This window comes from Apostichopus japonicus, chromosome 12 (assembly GCF_037975245.1).
Source record: "Apostichopus japonicus isolate 1M-3 chromosome 12, ASM3797524v1, whole genome shotgun sequence".
In the NCBI taxonomy this organism is placed as follows: Eukaryota; Metazoa; Echinodermata; class Holothuroidea; order Aspidochirotida; family Stichopodidae; genus Apostichopus; species Apostichopus japonicus.
In genome coordinates, this window is record NC_092572.1 from 32,292,899 (window position 1) to 32,320,601 (window position 27,703).

At 37.5% G+C, this 27,703-nt stretch overlaps 2 protein-coding genes and 1 long non-coding RNA gene across 4 annotated transcripts in view; 2 read left to right on the forward strand and 1 right to left on the reverse strand.

Moving 5' to 3' along the window:
* Nucleotides 1-10,718, reverse strand: part of LOC139977745 (NLR family CARD domain-containing protein 4-like) — a 346,755-nt gene extending 336,037 nt beyond the window's left edge. The window contains exon 1 of the mRNA XM_071987331.1: nucleotides 10,429-10,718. The gene's annotated coding sequence lies outside the window, so the exon portion shown is untranslated. The remainder of the gene's footprint in view (nucleotides 1-10,428) is intronic.
* Nucleotides 1-27,703, forward strand: part of LOC139977734 (uncharacterized) — a 475,642-nt gene that overhangs the window by 55,242 nt on the left and 392,697 nt on the right. The window lies entirely within an intron of this gene.
* LOC139977768 (uncharacterized) lies at nucleotides 507-4,821 on the forward strand. Its single transcript, XR_011796675.1, has 4 exons — nucleotides 507-1,122; nucleotides 1,959-2,135; nucleotides 2,802-2,959; nucleotides 4,291-4,821. It is a non-coding gene; the product is annotated as an uncharacterized lncRNA (long non-coding RNA).

Below are 27,703 nucleotides of genomic sequence, written 5' to 3' on the forward strand. Positions count from 1 at the left end.
AATGAAGCTCAACCTAGCTCAAATATATATTCATATGAGTGCTCAGCAAAAAGAAAAACAAAATTGTGAAAAAACCTATCCATACTCCAAACACAACTCTCTTCTAAGTTTCTGAAGCCCCTGACGCGAAACGTTTGGAATTGCCCTAGTACTACCAAGTACTAGGCTAATAGTAATACACGATAATATCAATTAGGCCTATGATAGGCATAGTTACGTTTTAACTAAGTTAGGCCTAACGTTATGCACAGCCTATAGACCTAACCAGCTGGCGTAATTAGGAGAAAGCCATAAATAATAGCCAAGGAGAGTGTGCTTCGAAAATATAATACGGCGGCTTATGCCATTAAATGAACTACACAAATAGTTAACTTACCGTTCTTCCCGCGCCGTGTGACTCGCACATCTGCATTTGGATGAACTGTATCTAGGCATATACTCGATAGGCTAGCTAGGCACGATCGAGGTTCGCGTACGTACGTATAGCTGTACTGCGCGAAGAGCGTAACGTTATAATAGAGGGCCGGTGTAGCAGTACAAACTGTCGCAAATATTCCATATTCAGTATAAACTGTCCCGGTCCCACAGGACAGTTTATACTGGATTTACCAGTACGTTTGGTCTCCCCGGACCTATTGTACAAGGCCAGTTGGTACAGACTGTCTCCCCAGACAGAATATGCTATGGTTACACGGAGGGGGACATTATTTGACGGTCATATATTTTGTTGTAAATTGTGTCCCCCTGAACACAATGTCCGCCGTAGCATGTACGTTCGAGTAGCAACAATTTAATTAGTAATGGACTCTGGCAGTATCCGTATTATTAGCAAATTGTCGCATTTCGGCTTCCGTATATTTAGCAGTAAAGTCGTGCGACAACTAAAAACGGAAAAGCTAGCAGAAAACGTGAGACAAATTGCGGATATTCTAAGAGATGAGAGCTATCCAAGTGGGTTTACAAGAATAAAACAGAGAAGAATCTTACGGAGACAAAGTCAGTCTTTCAGACTGGCTGAAAATGGAACTCTTGCGTACCGAAATTGAAGGAAAGTGTTGCTATCTAGGGCTACTCAACTCGCCCAAATCGAAGCAGCTCACACTGACTAGTGACATCTATAAGGTAATGTCTGTAACTTACAGTATAGGATACACAATATGCCTTTGGTTGTTAAATGGCGAACGGCCATTCCACAGTTAAACTATACCCAGGCCTTTAGGACCTTTTTTGGTGAACAAATCATGATATTCTTTTACCACGTTTGGTTAGTTGTAAAAGCTCATTCGCAAAAGTCAAGCAATTGCTTATGCAACATTATAATCAGTTGTATGCTTGAGCAAAGTTATTAGGGCCTAGGCCTATTTCTTTTCGTTTTGTTTACCCAATTGTTTACCCAAACAAATTTACCCAAACAAATTTTTGTGACAATTATTATAAATCTCCACCTTTAATCGCCCTGCCTATCATAAAAGATAACAACAGATTACTAAAGCTTAGAGAGCTAGTCTGGTTTGCATGCATTGGACACTATAAATTGCAATTATTGGACTATAGCATATAGCCGAGCCTACTTCTAGAGGAAAGTGGCACTAATACTGTATATACATAATAAATTCACGTTCATTAATTTTGGTTGGTAAGAACAGATATTGAAGGCCTGATAGTACTTTTTTAGGTGTGGCATATTCTCTACATGCCAAACCTCACTGCAGAAGAAAACTTCTTAAATATCTATAGACCCCAATTGTGGCCAAGCAATGTGTACAATAATGGGAATATTCCATTTCAAACACTGATATAGAGTTGTAATTCAATTTTAAGGCACTTCAGCTAGAACTACCAATTCTGCAGCCCATATATTTGTGTGTGTTTGTTTGTTTGTGGGTTTTTTTTTTTTGGGGGGGGGGCAAAAAAACATGATATCTCCTTTGATCATGAATTTTCTTATCTCTTTGAAGGTGTTCATCTTTGCATAGATAAACCAGACAACAGACTATGTCTATTGTCTAGATTCTATTGGAAAACTATCAACGTTGATGTAACAAGTTATGTTTAACAGGATGTCAAAGCGTCATTGTCATGTAGACCTACGAACAAGTCTCCATAGCATTCCTGTAACTGGATTATGGAAACAGGTAAATATTCAATCTGTTTTAATTGCACAGGATGTCCGCAGTATGCAGTGAAGGTTTAGTTTAGTTAATGTCATTCTTTCTGGACAAATTAAACATTTACAAGTTTAACGGTAGTCTGTATTGGCCCTAAATTTTGGTCACTTTAGTTGCTAGAAGTTTTCAAAAAGTACTTTTCTGGGGGTAATAACCCTTTAAATTGTGCTCAGACATTCTAAATGATGACACAAGATGATTGAATGTGCCAGTGAGGTAAATTTCCTTTAGGGATATAAACATACTTACAGAATTTTGTCCAAAGTGAAAATTTGGCATATTTAGGGCCTATACAGCAAACCTTTAAGCCACACTCTGGCCTAACTGCAGAGCAACCATCAATATAGGCATGTAATTGTAAGTTGCAAAAAGTGGCGTATCATTTTACTGGTTTAGTGGTTGAAGCGATTGTAAGTATATGGTACAGTATGGTGTAAGTTACATTTTCATATTTGCAAGGTAAAAATAATTGGCCTAAATCCACCAACACCCTGTTTCGATCAGATATCCCCCTGTTTTTATCTAGATCTGTGTACAGCATGAAGCAATGGAATAGAACAACAGTCAAGGCAAAGCCTGCAACTTGTAAAAAAAATTAAATTAGCACCTAAATGCTGTCTTCTTTCTTAACAGGTTGGTGTTGATCTTATTGGTCTTCTACCAGTGACAGCTGCCAATCGACTGTACATGATAACACTGTCTGACTTCTATTCAAAGTGGCCTGAGACTAAGGCAGTGCCTGACAAGACTGCAGCATCAACTTCTTATTTCATTACTGATGTGATGATGAGGTAAGCATGTCTTAAAAAGTGAACAATTTTCTGTAGTTAGTAACTAGTTCCAATATGAATGGCATCATATCTGTTATTTGTACCATGCAAATAACTTGTAGTGCATGGCAGAATGCTGTGTTTGAGTATAACTCATTTCCAAATAGGTATTAAGCTTATACAGAAAGGTCACAAAGGTAGGTGAGAACCGAGAAAGTGTACTGTAAATCTTTGCAGGTTAAGTCCCCATTAACAAGTTTATATGTAAGTAGTTTTTGTTCCTATATTTACTTGCAAAGGTTCCACCTCTGGTTTTTAAGTAGCATATAGCCTGACAATTGTCGTCATTTAATTTACATCCCCAAAAAGTGATTTTGGCTGGACATGTTTCACTGCAGCAGACACAGTTTATTTGTTCAAACAAATGATGAGTAAATAATTAAGACCACATTCCACAGCTAGACACCACCTTTTGTGTGTTGTTTTTCAAAAAGGTGTTGGACAGTTTGATATTGTAACCACAGGGAACTTTTCTGTTTAGAAAGTGTGAACTTATTACTAATTGGCTGTTTTGACAGGAACTTCGACAAGATAAGAGAGATAATGTATCAACTGAGTTTTGGTACCATTTCTCTGTTAGGTCCGTTGTGGAAAATTGCTAAATGTGTTTGTGTGTGTGGTGGGGGGATATTTCCTGAAACCTGGGAGAGGGACCCTCTTTTTTGGCAAACTAGGGCAATGTTTAGGTCTCTTGATGCAAAATGATGTATAATAGTACATTTTACCATAATAATGGTTAGCTAGCATTATTTGGTTTTGCATTTGGGTCATAGAGAGGGTGTTTTGAACCCCCATGGATCCTGATTCAGGACAATTAATGTTTGATCGGCATTAAACAGTCATACCATGCACACATACATCAATAGAGCACCAAAAGGCATCAAACTTCTGTTGTAACCTAGCTTAAGCTAATTTGATAAATTTCTGATATTAAATTTCATTAATATGTCACAAATGTTGTATTGGCTCATGTGGTTAAAACTTTTCAGGTTTGGTAGTGAACTGTACAATATAGCGCCAAAAGTATGACATGCAATCTCCAATTAAAAAAATGGACCCAGTATTCCCATAAACATGTAAGTGTCACAATAAAAGATCATCCAATTAACTCAATGCCTAAGCATAGTTCAGTTGTACACTATACAGTCTACACTTAACCAATATGGTGAATGTTAATTATCTTTGTAGTGGAGCTTACACATAACCTTTCAAGATGATAATTTATTTTATATATGACTTACAGTGTGGCATTCACTACTCATAATATTGCTTTTAACTTTTATTTTGCACAGATTTGGTTGTACTGACATTCTCATCTCTGACCACCAATGGAGGGAGTATCTATGAAGTTAACAGAAGACCCCAGAAGACATGTCTAGACGATTTTCTTAGCAGTTAACTTGTTACCGACAATAATCTTGTCTTTCACTCTAACATATCATGAGAGAAAACTTCGTCGGCTGCTATATGTTTAAGCAAAGAGAGGCCATTGACTTTTCACTGCCAGTCGTTCGGTGGAAGTCCATATATTTGCAGTTCAAGTTGAAGGATTGTGACGCTCGAAATTCTTTATCACCTCATTACTTCATTAAATAACAAATACGAAGGCGTGTTTCTTGGTTCTGGAAATTGTGTTCAAGATAAGTTCTCATAGTAAAACATAACCGACCATATTCTGCTTCCTGTTGTAACTTTTGCTGTTATGGATTTCTGTGTAAGTCTTAACGAAAAACCCGTTGGATACATGAGAATCAGCTATTTTATTTTGTAATTTACAATCAAGATTTAACTTTTGACGGTATCAAGTTGCACATTAAAGCATTTTATAGGTAATCCTACTGTTTGTGGAAAGCAGTTCAAGGGGGGGATTCTAATAGGGAAACTTCTGCATGGTTTTATTGAGGTCTTTACCAAACTCTAAAGAGGATGTTCTTCATGTGGATTATGAGAGTTTCAAGTACATATTGTTTGAAGAAGAGTGACAGTAGTATATCATTCTAACCAAGCAATACCTCCCTGCTTGAAGGATGCTCTAGAAAGCGTGGATTATCTTTAGTTACATCAGAGCTACAAAGGGAGAGTCATCATTCCAGTTAAATTTCCCCATGCAGGGGGTAGGAAGTGAGGGTGGGCACACAACATCAGAGGGACATTTTCTCATTCCACAACCACCACTCGTTATGCTATAAACCGATACACACCGGCCATATCACTTAAATATATATGATGTGTTAGTATGTTATCAATACTATTTATTGAGATTGTTTATTGTTAACCTTGCTCTAAAAAGATATGGGATGCCATTTTAAAAATAGTATGTACAGACAGTTCCCCCCCCCCCCCCCGGCTCCTGGCTCCCTGATCCCATGTATAATCATTTTTTCACTCTTTGCCCAGTCTGATATAGATTCAGAATATTGTGTTTGTGCATGACTATCATCCAATTTCATGTTTTGATTTTTACTATATTAACTTTCTTTAAACAAGACTTTCACTTTCAAGACAACACTTTCTTTTCTCTACAAGAATGACATATTTAAAGTGTGAGAAACATGATGAGACAACAAATCTAGCATATTGCATCCTGCTCTGTCCTATTTGCTTTATTCTTTCCCTTGTTTGGCTTTGTTTTGTTTCCTGTATGTTTGCAGCTCTTTTGAAGAGGGTGTCGTTCTAATATATCTTTTCTAATTTGAACCACTTTTGTCCAATAAGAAACATTCATAATAAGAAACAACGAACCTTTATCACTGGAATGCCATTTGTCTATACAAATGAAGATTTGCTTCGCGCATGGCCATCACAACAGGCTTAGGGGGCAGGGGGTGGGGGAATGGCCTTCCACCCCTGTTGAGAGGGAGAAAACCTTGACTCGACGATTGAGTGACAAAAATAAGAAAGGGTAAAAAAGTAAACAATAAAGTAGTAATGAAAGTCAATAAATAGGTGTCAAGCCCATACGGAGAGGGTTGGGGTAGTGTTGACATTTTCAAGGTCAGAGAAGTATCTTCCAGCTACTTCATGGTTGTTATTAGCAAACAAATATATTTTGGAACTCATCACAGATAGGTCACAGACTTAAGAAGACCCCTCCCCAGGACACAAATTCGATAACTTATCATCCCACCCCCCCCCCCTTATCCTTGCACTCAAAATTATGTGTATGGGCCTGAGTTTTGTATACAGCGTTGCCGATTTCGTTTAGGATGTAACTTGAAAACACCCTCGGTTCCCGTCCTATAATGAGCTTTACGCACGGATGAAATTTCATATTGGCTAGGCAAGTCTCGTAGACCCATGAAGTACAGTTACCATACTTGCCAAAACTTACCCACTGTGTGTTAGGGAAATACGGCAACAATGAAATTTGGACTCCTAAAGTTCGTAATATTTTACCTCTGCAATTATCATTTTTTGTTGTAGCTGTTGCATTCCCTCCCGTACCCGCCCTCCGTTGGGGAGGAAGTTAGGTTTATACTATCTCTCCCTCTGTAAAGATGACTATGAACGCAATGTAGTTGCCGAATACAACATGCAACATACACGGAGGATAACATAGCAGCAATCACAACAAAAACATGATTAACATCTTCTACAGATGGAAGACTTGTTTCTTTTTTTTTCTTCTTTTTTCCCCCGTTCTATTTTTTTGTTTTGCAGCAACGCACAACGTCTCATTTATTTCCTGTAACATTCAACTCTGATGTATGCATCTGCTCTAATTATTGATATAATGAACTCAATTGCCTTTTGAATGTCGAAATGCTTACATTTTATGCGGGACAAAATATGCTATGAAGTATTTGCGGACATTCTGTACCAGGACAGTTCGTCCGGTGGGACTATATTTGCTGTGAGGGTGGGACACAATTTTCAGCAGATAATGTCCGACCGGACTAAATATGCTGGTACAAAGTGTCCGCGGAGACACTTTGTACAGGGGGACACTCTGTACTGTCACACCGGCAGTATATCAGTACATATATAGCTTCATCATTACTGTCTGGCTGTGCGTTACTTACCAGTACGATCATCGCTTTGTAGATTTATCATCCAGAGTAGAATTTAAGTCTAGAATCATTTAATCATTTAAATAATAGAAGAAAATCACAAAGAAAAAAATAACATACGGAAACAGGAATGAAGAACATCCAATTTTTAAGTTTGTAGTTACGTGTTTTCCTTCAAACGCCCTAACTGTAATTGCCATGCTTGGAATACATGTTAAACTTATTTATGATGCATACGCTTTATTCCATTGGGTTCGTGTTTACGTTATCCAAGATTCGTGAGCCGCGTGAACGGGCACACTAAAATCAACTTCAAATTAAGTCTTAAATGAATATACGCTAAACATGACAACAACAACAATCGGTACAATACGTGAGTGAATTACGCGACTATATAAGGACTGTCTAAAATTTGGAAAATGGTACGCGAATAATCAAGGCTTAACTTCCACAACGAAATTGTTAAATTATATGTATCTTCATTGGGCTAAATCATATACAGAAGAAACTATTGAATAAATACCGTACATACATGACGGGTATATCTTCGTTGCAACGAATGGATTTTGGTAACCTCGAAGTGTAGATTACAATGGTGATGACGTAACGTTTCCGACCAATCATGATAGACTATTTACACATAATTACAAACCTTTTAGGAAAAAAAAGCTCACTACCGGGTCCCCTCTTTGCAATGGTCACATATCCCATATTTTTATAGCCCCCAAATATTCTTCACTGGGCGCAATATGATTGTGGGGCCCCCAGACTGTGGCCATGGTAAGGTATATAATAACGATGAAACACATTTACCGTACACAATATTACGTATTTAGGCAGGCATACGCAGATATCCATACATCAGCGACTCAATTAGAGATGTTGTTTATATTAGAGACTACAAGCCGGTACCACATGACGCAGGTAACTTTGTCTAGAAGAGTCAATTACTGAATCAAAGGTAACTTGTTGGGAAAAATCTCGTGCTATGCATAGTTTGCTACTATATGAAAAATCTGATCAGAAGCCGTACTATATACGCTGTGTTATAAACACAAGCAGCCTATCTAGTATCAACATATCATGGCTATTTATTTTTCGTTTGCCAATTTTTCTTTTCTTCAACCCCGTTGCGTCCCCTAAGAGTGTTGAGGAGCGGGCTTTCTAATATCCCTACCCCCCCCCCCCTGGACACGCCAAAGCTCGTATCGACTTTAAAGCAAGAATACACTTTCAAAGTGAGGAATTAAATTTCTCCCGATTTTTTTCTAACCTAGTGCATGAGTCTGATTGGGACATCAGCTGCACCATGATAGATACAGTATGCATGGATAAAAGTAACTAAATAAATTTATCATAAATCAATGTGTAATTATAAGTCAACAGAACCAGTCACTTTACCAACAGGTCTCTGGCCCGACAAAGATTACACCAAAGTGAATCTCTCCTTATCTCTTATTAACTGTTTATTATTTACACAAAACATCGACCTTTGAAGTAATCTAATATTAACCCGCCCTGATAAAATCAACTTTCTGTTTTGTTATCAATATTCATGATATCCTTTTAGAATGTCACCTACAGCTCCTCATTTTAGATGGCGGGCTTCACAATTATTACCAGGTTCTCTCTTAATTGTTACAACGTTTATTCATTTGCATTTAAAGGCATTGAAGACTCGCCCAAACCGTGTGCCGCGCACTGTAAAAGTTAACTTTCCGTTGCTTGCAAGTGAAGTTTTCTGTTTGACGCTACAAAATGCAGACAGAAATGAAACGTGGTACTTTATTATTATTAGCTGGATCTGAGATGTCCATCGCTGTATCGTGTGTACACTGTGCTGTGGGTATTGACCACAGCTGTATGTACTGACTGTACACTAGTTTATAATTACCGACGGTATAGCAAGCTGTGTGTGTATTTTCAGGGATCGATGGTGATGTGTAACACTTCTGTTACACCTCATTCGAAGCTATAGGTCAGAGTACCGGCATTAGACGTTTCTTTTTGCGCGAAGCTTCCTACCCTTTAAAGAAGCTGTTTAGGTTGATTTTTATGATTCTATCTATTCTAATCGAGAGTGACATCATATAAAACTGTAGTCAATGTTGATTGCAAAAAGTTAGGTAAATTTTGTTTTCTTTTTTAAAAATGTCCCATTGGTCTTTAATGTGTGTTATGCAGCGACACAAAGCGCGCACGTGACGTAATTTTTAACGTTGGGGATCATATCAAATTTGTTAATTATTCCCTCAGAAACCTTTATTTGATGAAGTTGGATAGCAAGATTACCCACTGTTATCAATACACACTCTTGTGTATAGTATTATCCTACCAGGTTAAAAGTGTTAGCCTTAGTTTAAACTGCTGCTTTAAGCGGCGCGACTGAGACTCGGGCAGAGAGAAAGAATAGAAATGGTTCCTTTATCAGCTATATTAGTTTGAATCTCATATGATTTATATATTTCAAATAATTTCAGTAAAATAACATGTAACCATGCATAGTTCTGGTCACTCTGATAAAACCAAAATATCAGTAACGTGATTGATATCATACAAAAATAAAACCTTAAATATCAGTTAAATTCTTAAACTTAATCTGTTTATTCTATTGTTTTCATATTTTTCCTAAGTATTAGGAAGTGTGTAGAGTTTAAGAATACTGTAATGCTTCACCGTGGTTTTACTGACAAGAACCACATTCCCACCAGGTAAGCCTATTTTAACTTATTTAATGTTCTCTTTACTTCCCACATATAGGCCTAACTTATGCCATCTTTCATGAACTTCTCACTAGATTTATCTTAAAAAAACTGATCCAATGGTCCATATTCTTCCCACATGATTTACTCCATGTTCTATACGGATAGAAAGTAAGACAAATGCATATCTCTCATGCATATAATTGCAAGCTGAAATTAATCCTATACCTTGAGGAATCTATTAAATGATTTTCATCCCGATTCATTCATTTAAGTTGGACCTAAGCCTAAAGGCGTAGGGCGTGCTATGAAAGTATTACAATTCTACATTTCTGTTTCGACAGGACTCACTGTTAGTATATTTATGATCTGGTCTGACAGCAATAACGTGAAAGGATAGCATATGTTCTGCTTGGAAGAGATATGTTGTAGCTGCATGGATGAACTATTAAATAACCAGGATTTACATAATAAGAGTTTGACTAACATGAGCTTAACATTATTCCCTTCAAATTAATGAAATATTACAATCGACACTGAAATATGATCATACAGACATGGATTATAAATCTTATAAATTGAAACTGCCTTGAAGATGCCATGTTTATATAGTAATCTGTTGTCATAAATTTAACATATAGCCTGTGTTATTTATGACGTGTTTAGTATATCAGTACATATATAGCTTCACCATCACTGTCTCCTGTGCGTTACTTACCAGTACGATCATCGCTTTGTAGATTTATCATCCAGAGTAGAATTTAAGTCTAGAATCCTTTAATCCTTAATTAAATAACAGATGAAAATCACGGAAAAAGAACATACGGAAACAGGAATGAAGAACATCCAATTGACAAGATGGCGTCGTGTAGGTCGTGTGACGTTCTGACATACGATCCTGGACGCTAAATAGATATCGATAGGAATCAGTCTATAGTTTAACTGGTTTCAAAGTTCATGTTTAAAAGTTTACACAATCAAAGACTTTATTTGATAACACAATTCATATCTGATAGTTATACCTTGCTTTGTTTATTCTGTCATATCAGCCGTTCAAAGGTACCTGCTGTACGTTGATGCATTGCTACGTCTATTAATACGCAAACATTGTAAGTTTCCGATGTATTTTACCTGTAAATTACACAAACTGTGTAGATGAAACTACAAGCGGCGATGGCCAACTCCGAATATGTCTTGACAAGAAATCTACATATTGGTTTACGAAAATGAAAACAACGTAAGACCACGGTTTATTAAAAAATATGAAAACAAGTAAAGAAATTATACACAATTTGACAAAAGAGAGTGTAGATATGATGAGCTATAGAGCGGAATTCTAACAAGTATATAAGGATTGTAGGGTATTTCAATATTCAGAATTCAATATTTTGTCATTTTGACGACTTGTTGTATCTCGGCAAAACGTCAATTTTCAAATTTTTGTCATTTTGACGACTTGTTGTATCTCGGCAAAAACGTCAATTTTCAGAATTTTTGTCATTTTGACGACTTGTTGTATCTCGGCAAAACGTCATTTTTCTGAATTTTGTCATTTTGACGAGTTTGTTACTCTTTCATCACCATGTACCTTCTACGCTTCCGTAATATACGATAGCATAACTCGTGAAAACAGAATGAGGTGTGGGTCAACAATAGCCTAGTGTTAGGATTGTAGTACATTCTATGCTTGTATCTGTTGCGCGAGTAGCTATAGACAGTAGACTGGAGTAACGCTATTTATCTCTACTGAATCGGTGTAACAGTGTCGGTACATTTAAGTAGAGCTGTGTATGTGTAAATGAGGAAACATGTGGTGTAAGTCACTGACGGACATTGATGACAATGGGTGTAACTCGTATAAAAATGATGAATAAATCACTAAAATTTTAATTGTGACCGCGAAGACTACGATACCTAGACCAAGGTTAATTAATTTAAGCCATTCTTAGAGTTAGCCTAACCAAACCTAAGGATTAAAGGGAAGGAATCCCAAACCATCATAATGAACTTATATCACCAAGATCCTTGTGTTGAACTTATCTCTAAAATATCTGAGTCCATTTTCTTGCACGGTACTGGAGTAAATTGGTTCTTAAAAGTTGTGGCATGGAGCTATTTTTTGCCAATGTGTAATGTCACAGTGCCACTTTAAATAAAACATCAAACAATCACCTTAACTCAATAGAAAGAGTATTATAACAGAGTATGTTTTGATCCACATATATAAACAACTTTAAGCAAGTAAAGGTGAGTGTTAACCTATAACCAAGACATGAATAACTGAAAACCTTAATTCAAAAGAAAGAGTATTAGAATAGAGTATGTTTATATCCACATATATATAAACCACTTAAAGTAAGTTAGGGTTAGGGTTAACCTAACATTAATACATTAAGAACTGAACATTTCAAAGCTGTATCTTACACATATCAGTCATTGGTAATTATCATTAAGGTGTTATTGTCCATGAATTTGCTATAAAACTCATATAATGGTCATTAATGTACATTATTTATAATTACATTCAACTTTTCCATTCTAAACATTTCCCTCTTTGACACATTTTGTATCTGAGTCTAATCTAAGCCACTAAGTCTTGATACCCGTGATTGTCAACTGTATCGGATTATCTGTGACTTGATACACCCAATCAGACATGGGCGTACATACGGGTCCCCCTTGTACCCCTAGAAAATCAGAGCATTATACAAAACAGCAAGAAATAACTCAACATCATAAGCCCCTACACCGCCAATGAGACTGAATTCCTTTCGGAAAAAGAATCTTTTTTCGATAAAAAATGAATATCAGAGAACATTTAATATCTGAAACGTGAAAATGTATCAGCTCAGGTCTCAGGCTTCCCAGCAGGGCTTAGAATACATTCCGGAGTATTTTAATTCCTTTCTCTGACATGTTTTCGTGCTTTAAACTCACTACAAGCAGTGGAGTAGCCAGAGGGGTGGGGGAAGAGGGATGGAGGCAGGGTGATGTCCCCCAAAAGCATTTTCGAGGGCGAACCGGGTTAGCAAGAAAGGGTGATAAACCCAAAAAATATAATGCTAATAAACTATATTTTTTGATGAGAAATGAGTATCATTAAGGATCGATAGTTAAGAGAAAATCTGAATGAGCCAATGAGAACACGTGGATAAATGATATGATAACGGAATTTATTTCTGTTTTAAACTTTTCTAATTAAACCGAACGATCAAAACCTGCCTGTTGTGGAATGTTTATTGGTGAACCACGTGACCAATTCCTCTTCATTGTGTCCTTATAGAGGGGCTCCGGAAAAGGGTTCAATCCAGGAGGTGGAGGTGGGGGGGGGGGGGCGGTGGCAGACATCGAATGCAGTGTGACATATATCAAAATATCGCTAAGATTATGTCCAAGATTATAATACGATAACAATATCTCAGTCACTCGATTTACCATATTATAGACATTTGCATATTGGACGTTTGCAATAACGGTAAGGTGGGGGGGGGGGGGGAACAAAGAAGTAGCAAAGTAAGGAATATCTCAAAATGCTAAGGCTTGCGGGCTTCACCCCTGCACCCTACTGGGGCTTTCAAATACATTTCAGTAAATGGAATTTCTCTCTTAAATGTATTTTTTAGCTGTATAATGAATATCGGGTAACAATAGATACAGTATATGAAAAGTGAAACTGGTGCAGCTTAGTAAAGTCCCAATGAGACTCACTAGGGCTTAGAATACATTCTGGAGAAATTTGATTCCTCTCTCTGACCTGTTTTTTGTTTTTGCTTTAACCCTTTGTATACTGTACTAAAAACTCTCTTGCACAAATCGAGCAGAAATCTAAGAAATCCACACAAAATACCGAACGTAAGTTTACAGCAACTCATTTATTTACCGTGCTGCTTTATACATTCCATTCGAGCACTTAGAATGTTTGTTATAGTTTGTTTGTTATATCGTTTTATGTAATAACTTTTGTATTAGTAGATGTATTTTATATGATATCCTATCATCTTGACATTTTCTCCCTTTTTATATTAGTTATTCTTGGACTGTTTGGTATCCTATCATCTTAAAAAAAACACTTTTATATGAGTTATTCTTCTTGTTGAGGTGTTATATGACTCCTCTCTATAAATTTTATATGTATACTGGAAGGAAATAAAAAGAAGGAACAACATACTACAGTACAACTTGGAAACACTTGAACAATGGCACAGTTATTTCCTTCTTTAAATCTGAGGATTCACACGAGGTTGGGTTGGATATTATGAATGTGCCTGTGAGCGTAAGATTTTTTTTTATATGTATACTGGAAGGAAATAAAAAGAAGGAACAACATACTATAGTACAACTTGGAAACACTTGAACAATGGCACAGTTGTTGGGTTGGATATTATGAATGTGCCTGTGAGCGTAATAAAATTTCACATTCCGTTTAAGGGGATAGTATAGTGGAATAGCTTCCCAAAGCGTTTGCAGGATACTTAGAAACTATCGTCAGAGACATTTCACGTAATACACTAACTTGAAAATGAAGAATTGCACACAATTTTCCGTAGTCTGTGTGCTTTATAAGAGTTCCGACTTAACAGATTACGCCACTGGAACTATTATTTTTGCAACTGCATGTGTTCACGTTTCATCATATACCTTGTCTATTTTATACATTATAGAAAATGGTGGTGGTTCTTTAAAATAAATAGGACTAATATATAACCCTTTCAGCAGCCGGCTCTCCTTGCCCTCCCTACCTCAACATATCTCTATCCGACACCCTACATTTCACCCAAGAAACACATACTAAAACACTTACATCCGCCCATAACCCATACAAATTCCTTGTCTATTTTATACATTGCAACAAAACGTGGGCGTTCTTTTAAATTAATAAGACCAATATACCACCATTTCAACAGCCGGCTCTCCTTGCCCTATATACCACCTCCCCTCGTCATATCCGACTACATCCATGCCACTCAAGAAAAACATACTAAATCACGTATGTTGATACCTGCGTATAACCCATTCCTTGTCTATTTTATACATTAAAGTAAACCGTGCACATTCTTTTTAAAATTAATAAGACCAATGTACCACCCCTTCGATTATTTTCTTCTATCGTAAGGTTATTCCACCTAACCCCCCCCCCCCCTTCCTCTCCCCATGTGACAGTGAACATTCACGGTGTACCCTATGACTACTACACACAAAAGTGACGAATACTAGTCTGTGACAGGACGAAACTTCAAAATTTAGTTCTAGCATAGTGACGAATGTGTGGCGAATGTCTAAAATTAACTGAAAATGACATGACATAACGACGAATATGTTTACACTAAAATTACTACTATGTAAGAAATTTTTCGATCAGCAACAAACATAAGAACTCAAAGTTCTATTTGTTATATTTAAAATATTGACAACTTTCGGTAAAAAAGATCCTCTTTTAGTTACGCTATACTAAAGTCAATATATGAAAATCTTTAGAGCGCGTTTTCTCAAAATTCACATTTTGAACATTCGTCACTACGCCAGAACGGGGACGATATATGAACGGGTTAGATGCTTTCAAATATTGAATCATGTTAGAAAACTGAGGATATCATATTTTTTTTTCATTTAAAGAACTTTATATGCTTCAGTTAGGCGACAATATGGTGCAGTAGCGCAATGGCATGCACATAATATCAAATGTGTGTGTGTGGGGGAGGGGGGGGGGCTAGGTATAAATGACTCCCTACTATTGGAGCCTGAACTTCTGTGATAGGTCCAGAGGCGGATGAAGGACTTTATAGATTAGGGGGCCTGAGCTGGATTATTGAAACCGGCTGCTATGTGAGATGGGAGTCTGGAGATCCTGCCCGGAAAGATAAATATAAATTTAGACATAAAATTGTGCACTGTGCATATTTAGACTATAAAGCAGGTCCTAACACTCAACGCAATGTTAATTAATAAATGATAACATAATAGTAAGAGTGATTATACAACCGTATCAAGCGTCCAATTCTCATCAGGATAATTGCTACAATCCACCGACTAAACCATTTCCCAACGACTGACGATCCGAGATGTGACCATGACCCACATGCACTCCCCACCCCCTAGCACCTAGACTGACGAATCGAGGTGGGCCATGGCCCACATCCCCTGACTGACGATCCGAGATGGTGCCAAGGCCTACGTGCCCTACTCCACCCCCTTGCGCACTCCATTGTAGGAGCGTCGAGTGCCAGATCCGGTCCCGAGGACAAAACCGGGCCCCCTCTTTTCACTGGTCACATATCCCATATTTTTGTATAGCCCATCTATACTTCTTCCAGGCGCGCAATATGATTACGAGGCCACCAGATTGCAAAATGATGCTATCATTACATCACGTCAACTCCTGTGTATGCGACTATGCTTGAGTGTTATAAAACTCAGCAACTTTCAACATCATTTAGTGGAGGGGAAGGGAGAAAAGGGGAAAGAGAAGAGGGGAGTGGAAGGGAAGGGGAGTAGCAAGGGAGGGTAGGGGGAGGGAGGAGGCACATGTTCCCAATCTCCCAGTGGCTACGGTACTATATATATATTTACTGTACACAATAGTACGTATATAGACAGGCATACGCAGGTATCTATATATCAGTGACTCAAATAGAGATGTTGTTTATAATAGAGACGACAAGCCGGTATCACGTGACGCAGGTAACTTTGTCTAGAAGAGTCAATTACTGAATCAAAGTTAACTTGTTCGATGAAATCTCGTTCTATGCTAAGCATGACTAATGATGAAAAACTTAAGGTAGATCACGCTGTATACTATAAAACACAATCAGCCTATCCAGTATCATACATATCACGGATATTTATTTTCGTTGCCGATTTTCATTTTGCAAATCTCGGTTGCGTTTCCTAAAATGTTTGCGTGAGGGGAGGGGGTTTCTGTCTTAATTCAGCCCTCTGGATACGCCGAAGCTCATATCGAGTTTAAAGGTTGCTATACAGATTTTCTAGTAATTCGGTCTAAACGCCCCCCCCCCCCCCTCCTCCTCGTCCTTTGTAGCAAAGTAACTACTTAAGTATAAACTATGCTAGTACCTTCCAAAGTTTCATGTAAAAGTATGTGACCTTCAAATATATAACTAGGTATTACTTAGCTAGAAAATGGTAGTTTTAAGTTAGGCTAGAGTAATGCTCGCGATGAGCAAAGCCGCCAACAGCTAAGAGAAACCGTACTTCTTTAGGGAGATGTTACATTTTTAACGTTTATTTATACATGAAATTGAAAACTGGAGGAAGTCTTAAGTGGAAATGAGCTGGCGTTTGCATGTTTTAATTTGTCATAAAACTGGTATTTGTTTATTGAACTGTTTACATTCACATTGAAAAGGAGACAGGACACCAAAAGATGACATTATATCGCCCCACCCCCCACCATCTAAAGTATATACATGTATACATTACCAGATACGTTATCTACTCTGCTTGTCTCTGATTGGCTATCCGTTCCTGTTAATTAGTTAGATTACTCAGCATATCTCTGTTGCACATTGACCTCACTGAAGATTCTGTACACTGTATAGTGACAGCAACAAGTATCATGGTGAACTTTGTTCTGCCATTTACTTCGCCTGCAGCCCTTCTGTACAACCATAAAGTAACATTGAACAAATTCAGAGCGCTTACAGGGAGCTTGTAGTGATGTGTCTGTGTCTGGTGGGGAATGATGGGGGGGGGGAATGATATTAACGATATTATTTTATAAAACTTAAAGTACCCTGTAAAAGTGCCCCTCTTTGTAATACGAAATGATCTTTACTAATACAAATGTCCTCTTATAAATTTGTAACTTTGTAAAAATGCCCTTTTTTTATTTTGATGTACTATATTGTTGAATACATTAATGCAATTACAATGAGAATATTCTCTTTTGTCAAAACAGTACATTCAACATTGCTGTATTTTGTGGTACGGCATGCACAGAAAACAGTTTTGCCGGAAATTTTATGTATAACTTGGTGGTCTTTAGCCCCACTGCCTATTGGAGTGTGTCCCCCACCCCACCCCCACACTCCTCAGGATTTAAAACTCTTCCGCCGTCCCTGGTAGAACGAGATATGGACAGACGAAAACCATTCCCAACTAGACAGAGATTGTTCAGTTTTATTAAAGAAGAACAAAAAAGAATTGAATCCAGTTATATCATTCAAATAAATTCGAAAAGCACAATATTTATCAGATTAGTCAATATTTATCAGATTATTCAATACTCTCACAACCAAGTTTGCTGTTTGATCTGATTAGTTTCAATTGTCACTCTTTCTTCTGAATGAGATGGTCGAGCGCCCTCGAAAGCAAAAGTTATTTGTCCTAGCTCTGGTGGTCACTTACACCGAAGATGTCATACGCCCTCAATTAAGCACACTATTATATTGGTTATGGTAAAGTGATGGTTATTGTTAGAATAAATATAGCATTCCAAATATCAAGTTGATAAAACATCGTTAGATTATAGATAGACATGTTGATTATTTTTGTCTCGCAAGGAATGATGAACTGAAGTTCTACACGCCATGTAGTGAACTCACAGGATAAAGTCGTTCGATATTTGATCGAGTCATTTTAATTTCAATGGGGCTCTCCAGCGTCCTGTCCGAGGGTGCTGTCATATAGGTCCTAACAGAGTTCAGACTGTAGGTCTTAACGTGCTTAATATGTACAGTTTACAAAACTATACTCTAAAATAACACGATGTCGTAAATGCACAACACTCACAAGCATACGAACACGCAGGGGGAATTTGTATGCAGAGGCGTAATAAAAAATGAATGCTTTTGAACTGTTTTTTGCTCCTGTAAAAATCTTGCAAATATAACATCATTTCACAACTAAGCACCCGTAATGATGTAGTTTTAATTTCGAGGGGAGTACCTCCTCCCCGTACGGCCCCTCTTCAAAGCCGACACATTCACCGGAACAACATTCAAGTGAAAACGTGTCACCGAGCAAAATAATTGGAAAGGAAAGGAAAACCAGGGCCATAAGACGTGTTTACTGTTGCTCTGTATGCGTGAGTTGACTATCAGAACTCTTGAATCAAATAATGATAACTGTTATTGATGTTCAAGAATTGTGTATTTTCTTATATCTTTAAAAAAAGTCTTTACACAATGGCTTTGCCTTTTTACCATTTAATCCCGTTTTTCCTTTTACATCTGTCATTAACATTTAACATAAATCAAGGCGGTTTCATTATCACACAGGGACGGATCCAGGATTTTCGAAAAGCGGAGGGGAGAGGAAGGGGGCGGTGAGGTTTTTCCGAGGTACAGGAATTGTCATGATTAATACCTAAGCGGAGCGCCACCATCAGTTGGCGTGTAGCAGAACAAACACATTTTTGACAAAATTGCCTCCCGAGGATTGCCAGAAATAGCTCTTCCCGGGCCTTGTTAGTTGCAATTAAAAAAAAATTGAGCTCTTACGTGTTGGAAATTTAAACTTCCCAAAATAAGTAAATTCGAAAACAAAATCGGTAAAGTCACTTTGTCGGGGAAGAAAATGACTTAACTCTATATTCGATGTTCTACACAGGTAATTGAAGGTAATCATATTTAGTAAATCACGTGACATAAATATAATTCCATGACAGTTGGTCTTAGAAAGGTTCAAATTCGTGTTGATTGCAACTAGTGGATGTACTTGTAGGTATACAATAATTGCTACGTCAATAATCAGATATAAAAATACGCAGAGCATTCTGATAGTAGCCATAGCCTTTATAAACTCTGTAATTTCGGTGTAAATTGTTAGGTTTGTGTTATTATTATTATTATTATTATTAGTTTTACATGCCAAACAAGGACTTAGTGTGGGCACCTAATGAGCTGAAAAGATGAGTCGTGTGGGGAACTGGGGGCCGCTGCCCCCTCGTTAGTAGGCTAAAAAGGCCTTGATATATGGTTAATGAAGTTAGTAGAATGACGATACCAGAAAGGCATGCGTCGAAGGTGCGAGCTATCTAGGGGGTCCGAGGTAATTCCCCGCAAAACTTAGCACTTTTGGACGTCAAATGGTGCAATGTGATGCACATATAATCCCTATACATAGATAGGATCAAGTGAGTCATTGGAATTTTTCTCGTACACAAGGAATTACGATTATTTTCCAAATATTTATGAGTGGGGGGGGGGGGGTGGGCGGGATACGAAGACATTACGTCCCCAACCAAATAATTGGGATGGAGGGAAATATCTTTGCGAGAAATTTTCAAGAATTGACAAAGCGATAAGTATTACAACAAATTGGCAGTGGTTTGCAAATAATATAACTCTTATGTTGTGTAACCAGCTTTGGGAATGCATTATCTTCTAAATTTGCTAAATTGGACAACAAAATTCCACAACTGGTAAAGTACCGAAGAAAACCAGTACTTACGCTTATTTGAAATGATAGAATCAAATTCACCAGTTTAGGGAATATTTGTAGAATAGCCTTTGGCGGTTTATTTCTGACATTATTCCTCATTCACGAGTATGGCACTTTAGACCCACCATATACGGTCATAGACACACGGTTAGATAGATTGAGAGTATAATAATATGAGTGAACATTACATGGTTTAGTCAGATAACTATGGACACAAAATGTGACTTAAATTGTTATTAAAATCTTCCTCTTTATAATCCATTGAAAGAGCAAAGAGAACACATATTTGTTTTTTCTATTTTGGGACACGAATTTTCAACAAATTTGAAAAATTTGGCCACACTTCAAACTTCGCGGCTCGAGGACAGGGAAAGGGTTTGGTGTGATTACCTGATAACATATCGTCCTTGCCGTGACCAACTCAATTATACATTGGGGATAGCATTCAATAATATATACACAATTACAAGGCTCTAATTTAATACTGTCATTGTCATCTCATGAGGAATATAAGCTAATATCTAGAGAAATGTCATGGTAATGAGTTATTAGTGTGATTCAACTTAAATGTTACCAATATTTGTCAACACGAGACGTTCATGTTATTGGCCTTTTCACAAGTCGAATTCTCCAAATCGTGGAGTCTAACTCCGTGAAGTTAATTTCCTCAACGATTGTCCGACAGGTAGTAAATAAATAAAAGAACATCACTCACCAGCGGTCTATTCTCATACCAAGGCTGTTCTCCCGGACAATCCCCAGTTACTGTAGCTTTCAAATTCCCGGCTGATAGGTATACGTGTAGGCCTTTAGTAGTACAGTTATATACTGGTAAAGGAAGGAATATAGCAACCGTGTTTGCTCCTACTGACCATTCCTTTCTACGATCCCGTCAGCTACCATGTGGCTTTATGAAGGGGAGCAAGGCAAACAGGGGAAGAGGGGACCTAACACTGGAAAACTCCTGCGACTGAATAAACAGGGTTATGATGTTCTGGTGTAAAAGAATCTTTAAATTTTCTTATGGAAATTAAATACATGTCATCTGTGGCATGCGTGGCTGGTTATTATGATTACGTAACCATGTGTTTCTTTGTTACGTTAGACAATCTGTTTTGCTTCATATAAAAACAAGAAGCCATTATGTTCGTAGAGTTATTATTCTTTCTTTATATATCTTAAATCTCGTTGATATTTCGCTGATGACTCGTTACCTGTTTTCAATATTTCGTATAATATATTTCAATATGTCAGTGTTCAACCTTTGCGTTTTCGTGATCCCTTTGATACTATTTATTTAAATACTTTATCTTCAGCTTACTGAGTTGGCTTCATCAATTCCAATCTATCTGGAGTAAGAGATCAATAGATATTCTAAAAATAATTATTATCATCGTCATCGTCGTCATCGTCATCGTCATCGATCGAAGAACACAAAAACGTTTTTAACACGTTATTAAAACGTTTCGTCTTTTGTTTTGATAACGTTAATTGTGGAGTAATAAATATGCCACGAAAACGTTTTCAGGCTATTATTTCAAAACATTTTTTCGTTAAAACATTAATATAACATTAATATTTCATAAAAACGTTATGCCGACGTTTTCATAACACCACATTTAACGTTATTAAAACATATTTTAGAGGCTCTTTTATAAATGTTATGATAACGTTTTGTGTTTGCTTCATCGTCGTCGTCATCGTCATCATTGTCATCATCGTCGTCATCGCCATCATCATCATCATCATCATCATCATCATCATCATCATCATCATCATCATCATCATCATCATCATCATCATCATCATCATCATCATCATCATCATCATCGCCATCATCATCATCATCATCATCATCATCATCATCATCATCATCATCATCATCATCATCATCATCATCATCATCATCATCATCATCATCATCATCATCATCATCATCATCATGATCACCATCATTATTATTATTATTCCTAACCTTTAATATATTTGACAAAATGTTACAACAAAATAACTGCACTAATTTCTGCTAACTTGATATGCCCAAAAAATAGAGCATTCATCTAATAAAACATCACTGTTTTTCGGAATTTTGGACAAGTTTCATTTGAATTTTCTAGCTGATTATAGCAGATTTCGTTGTGATGCAGACACAATATAGTCTCAACATAAATTCTCATTACATATCGCAGCGATGATCATGCCCAACGTATCGTCACTAAAGTTTAAAGATTAATCGCATGTTTTTAACTTAAATACCTCGAGTAAATTACAGAACATTTATTTTTAAACCTTTGCATAGAAATGATCGGTTAAGTTAATATGAAAACGCTATAGTGCATGTTAGATTATGTGATTGTAAGAAACTGCCCTGTCTGTCTAGTTGTCTGACGAGTATTCAAACAATAATTGATCTATGGAGCACGCCCTCTATTAATCAATAATTATCGTTGCTGGTCAGAATTAGAGCGTCCTGCTACATCCATGTGCAGTGGCGGAGATTTCTTGTCAGAAGTGGGGGGGGGGGGGGGTTGCAGGCCATTGATGAAATAAAAAGGCATAACTGCTGGCTCACTATCTAAGTGGAGCGCCACCATAAGTTGGCGCGAAGTGCACAAGAATTTTTTAGCAAATATTGCCTCCCAGATTGCAGTAAATGGCACTGCTCAGGCCTTGAAAAGCTGCATTTAACCAGGGGTGTATGCAGGATTTTCTAACCCGGGGGGGGGGGGGCGTATTACTATCTAAGCGGAGCGCCACCATTGGTTGGCGCGCAGCGTACAAGCACATTTCTGGTTTTGGTACCCCCAGATCCCCGGAAATGGCACTTCTCGGGCTTGAAACTGACCAACCATATGTACACTTTTGCCTGAGAACCAAGTTTTTTCCAAATACTTTATTCTCATCTATAACCTTTTTGAAGATTGTCACCAGTCACACCCCATGTTCGACTTCATCTCATATCCTGTGGATCATTGCTTTTGTAGGTGATTATTCATCGCGGCCCACAATATCCGTCAGCCCCACTGTTCAGAATTTGAAAATTCACAATTCTCGTGAATAAATTCACTTCAAAACATACCCATAATGTTGCACAAAATATCATCTATGGACAACCGATATAGAAAAACCTCCTTCAAACCCTAACAGACGGGTCAAAATTGCACGAGTATGATGAAGTATGATGAAGAATGTTGGTTAGGGAATTTTCGAAAATTCAGACGGCTACTAAAAAAATTCGTTGAGGAACTAAAAATATACCAGATATTTCCGAAACCGAACACTACACACATCGACAGTTTTGAGCATGGACGCAGATCAATCTTGGATAATGGTGGGGACGCGTGTCTGTTCTATGACACTATCTAAGCGTATCTCGACCATGGGTTCGCGCGTAGCGTAGGATTTTTTTGGGCAAATATACCTCACAGATCGCCGGAAATAACACTTCCCAGACCTAATGATGCTCCTAAACCTCCTTAAGTTTTAGATCTCATGGCTTAGAAATTTAGTTTGGAGAAATACATGGGCGTCTGCAGAAAGAAAATCAGGGACAAATAATCCAAGTAGACTTATGTATATAGGATGGGTCTGGGGTCCTCTCCCAGAAAACAAATATAGACTGCCGCAAATGCGATTTCCGTCCTATATTTAACAACTGTGGATAAAATACAATAAAATGAGAACTGCTGCATGTCATTTGCACAATGCCGGATCAAACTGGGCCAAAGTCCAATACAGGGGAACTTGAAATGCAGCTATTGGTCAAGACAAATTGGTGGGGCCACGGTATATCATGTTACCACTACTGAAAAAGTTGGTGGGGACGCGTCCTGCTGTCCTCACCAGGATCTGCGCCCATGGTTTGGAGGCTGTTTATCGTGGAACGCCATTTTCATGCTCACTGATATGATGTGATATCTGCTGTTTGCTTTACAAATTCTAATAATTTTGTCACTGTTCCTCTTTTTCTTCCCTTTTTCTTGCCGTATTTTCTACTCCATCCTTTTCTCCTTTTCTCTCTTTCTTCTTTTTCTTTTCCTTCCTTCACCTCGTTGAAGTTGGCAAGTGTATACAGTTCCAAAGCTATTCAACAGCAACAAAACGTTATTTTGTGTATGTCTGTTGTGGGGTGAAGTTAGCGCTATGAGCTACAAGTTCCAATGCGCAAGGTGGGGGAAAGGGGCTAGAAATAATGTGTGGGTCAATTCTAACTCGGTTTTCGGTCGTTAATTGTTGATGTAGCCTACCAGGTAAAAGGTTGAAATGACTTTAACAATTTCAAATTAATAATTTGATTTATTATACCATTTGGAGCACATAACATAGGCTATAACAGAACATTACTGGCAAAAACTAGGGGGGTTGAGTGTGTGGGCCAACCCCCTCTTCAAAAAGTGGGGGGTTAAACCCCCAACCCCCAACCCCCCTGTTTCTCCGCCACTGTCCATGTGTATAGTTTAGAGACAACAATTGCATGATATTTAATTATATGCAATTAAAACGTGACTCTTTAATACAGATAATAAACTACATTTTTATAGGATTTCAGTATTGGACAGAATAGAAAAACAACTCAATAAGATGTTTTGAATGTACAGAGTTTATAACATTAATGTATATACCAAGACAAACGGGTTACCGACGGATACATTTATTTGTACTTGAATCAGCTTTTCTAGTTGATTTTGATAATTGTTGGTTGATACTAAACGTCCATTGCAATGTATAAGACATAAGCTTGAATAGACAAATTACCATTTAGACAGTAAGTTACAGATGCCGAAAATTAAAACAAAATCCCATTATTGTTTAACAAAAGGTTAGTGTGACACGGCTCCGCGCGACGAAATTTTAAGACTTGAGCATTAAGAATTACGCACCTTCACTTAGTGAAGTCACTCTAGGGTTATATTTTCATAAGAACATGACAATGATATATTACTTTGACTTTGCAGCAAACTATGAAGGTTTGTGAAAATGTCGAGGGAACGCTAGCCTAAATATCATAATAATATTAACGGTGACAAGAATCATTAGCGGTTAATTGATCGATTAAAAACATGTAACCCCGGGAATATTGATCGCTCATTTGTTAAAATAGTAAATAAAACAATTCCACTAAATTTAAAGTCAAATCAAGAAATTGAAAACATACGAATTAACAGAACATTTGCTATCAGTGTGTTGGGTTGTACTTTACAATGATATATTATTTTATTTGCAGCAGTTCTTGGAAGGTTTGTGAACAATGTCAACTGATCGCAAAGCCTGAATAAATGTCACAACACTATCAATGTTGCCAGGAAGGATGATCGGTTTATTGATCAATTAACAACAAACTCATATTGTCTTACTCCCCCAAATAAAATAAAAATATTCCAGTGACTTACATTTGACAATCATGAATTGCTAGATAGGTTTTTAGAGTCAACTGCAAAGTATGTTCCAAGATTAACTATAGCCAATAAATGGAGCCAATAAAGGGAGGGTAGAGCTCAGTGACATACTACCCCCTCCCCACCTCCAATAGTCAGTATAGGGGTTTGTATTCTGCCGTGGAAGAATGAGACACACTGTACGGGTGCACTCCAACCCCCCCCCCCCTCATTTCATTTCATTGTCTCAACCTCACAGAAAGTATTTATTAGCAAAACCTTGCGTTAGTCTAAATTTTAAAAACAATTCTTGGGTGACGGCTTCAATAACCCGGAAATAAAATAAGTTCGTTCATTCAAATTGCTCGTAATTTCCAAGTTAGTTTTCCGTTGATTTATTTTACCAAGCCATGATTTCTATGAACGGAGGAAAGCCGGTATAGTAAAGATATCAGTGATGCCCTCCAATTTATTAATGGGTTTAGATGTTTTCAAATTAGATTTTAAATCATTTGAAATCACTGAGAATAATATTAAATAGGCAATAGGTGCATGAGCGTCCAGAGACAACACGGTTAGGACCCGGATTCAATTTACATTACCCGGCACCATCTGTGCACAGTTCATTATTCGATATTTTCCCAGCCCCTCCGTATTTTCGCCGACCAGCAAAGTGAGTGCGTTACCCGAAACTGTGGAGGGGGGGGGGGGGTCTTAACTATAATTTGCTATCTGTTAGTAAACACTCAATATTGCCCCTCTATACGTAAAAGAAATGCTCATTTTTAATGACATGTACCCTTCTCAAATTTCATAAGTTGATTAAAAAGCCCTTTTAGTTTTATTAACCATTATTAATAACGACGATAATTTTTAATTACCATGTGCCATTGTGTTGAAAAGTTTCATACAAGTGAAATGAATAAGTTCTCTTTTGTTAGACAAATTTCAAAACTGGGATTTGTGCTATACGGAATGGACGGAGAATATTTTGTCTCGGAAGTTTGGAGGTAACTTCGTGGTTTTTAACTCAAATAAATGTCGCAAATCCCACTTTCCCTCGATGTATGCGCCCCCCCCCTCCTCCACTGGATTGAATCCACTTCCGCCGCCCCTGGGAGAACGAGATAATGGACAGAACAAAGGTCACGTGGTTCCTCAATATATATTCCACATAGTAAGATTATCGTTCATAATTCATCCTAGTGTTCTCAATTGCTTCAATGAGATTGGGAGAGACTGCCAGAAGCCAATCTAAATCACTCTTGTAGATTTCAGGACTTATGACACGCTGGTCGCCCCGTGTTCGTGTAATAGCATACATTGTATTACTGCATAATATGTATGAGATAATGAAATAGACTAATACCTTTTTTTGTTCTTGATCTGACGAGTTTCAAGTTTTACTCTCTTTTTTTCGAGAAAATAAGTAAAAGTTGTTATTCCGCGAGACAGCAGCCACTTAGACCGAAGAAGTCGTACGTCCTCAATTTAGGTCGACAGACGCACACGATTAAGCAAGTTATGGTAAATTAAACTATCACGATGGCGTAAAAGCACAACACTAACAAGCATACGAACACGCAGGGTGAATTTTATGCAGACGCATAGGCGTAGCAATAGGAGGATCAGGCAGTTCATTGAACAGGGACAGCAATATCCAGGGACCCCCAATATCGAGGAACCTCCAATATCCAGGGTCACCAAGTGTTCGTTCCAACATTTTGAGCCAATGGATAACAACAGTCAGTCATGTTTATGCAAGAAATATTGATATTTGCAACCGTGTCTATGCCTAAGTCTGTTTTATCTCAAAGAGTTGACAACAAATGAATTGTACACTGCCCTCACTCAGGTACGGAACATCCGACCTGCTTTATCACAGTTATGTACTACATTGAACCGTATTGAACTGGTAGTTCTTGAATTTAAAGCAAGCTTTGTCGGAAATGCAAAGCAATTAACAAACTAAAATGTCTATACACAGCTTTTCGTTTACTTTCATGCTCCGTGAAGAAATATTATTGCAGACTGTAAAACAATACAGACCTTCAGTTCATGTTTACACTATGATTGTAAGATATATCACATCCTGTAATTTAGAATATATGTGATATCACACGTCATTTCCCCCTAATAACCGGGTATTGAAACTTGACACTTTTTTTAAGGTTGTAAATGTTTGGTAGGTTCACCCAAAATTGAGAGAAAAAGAAA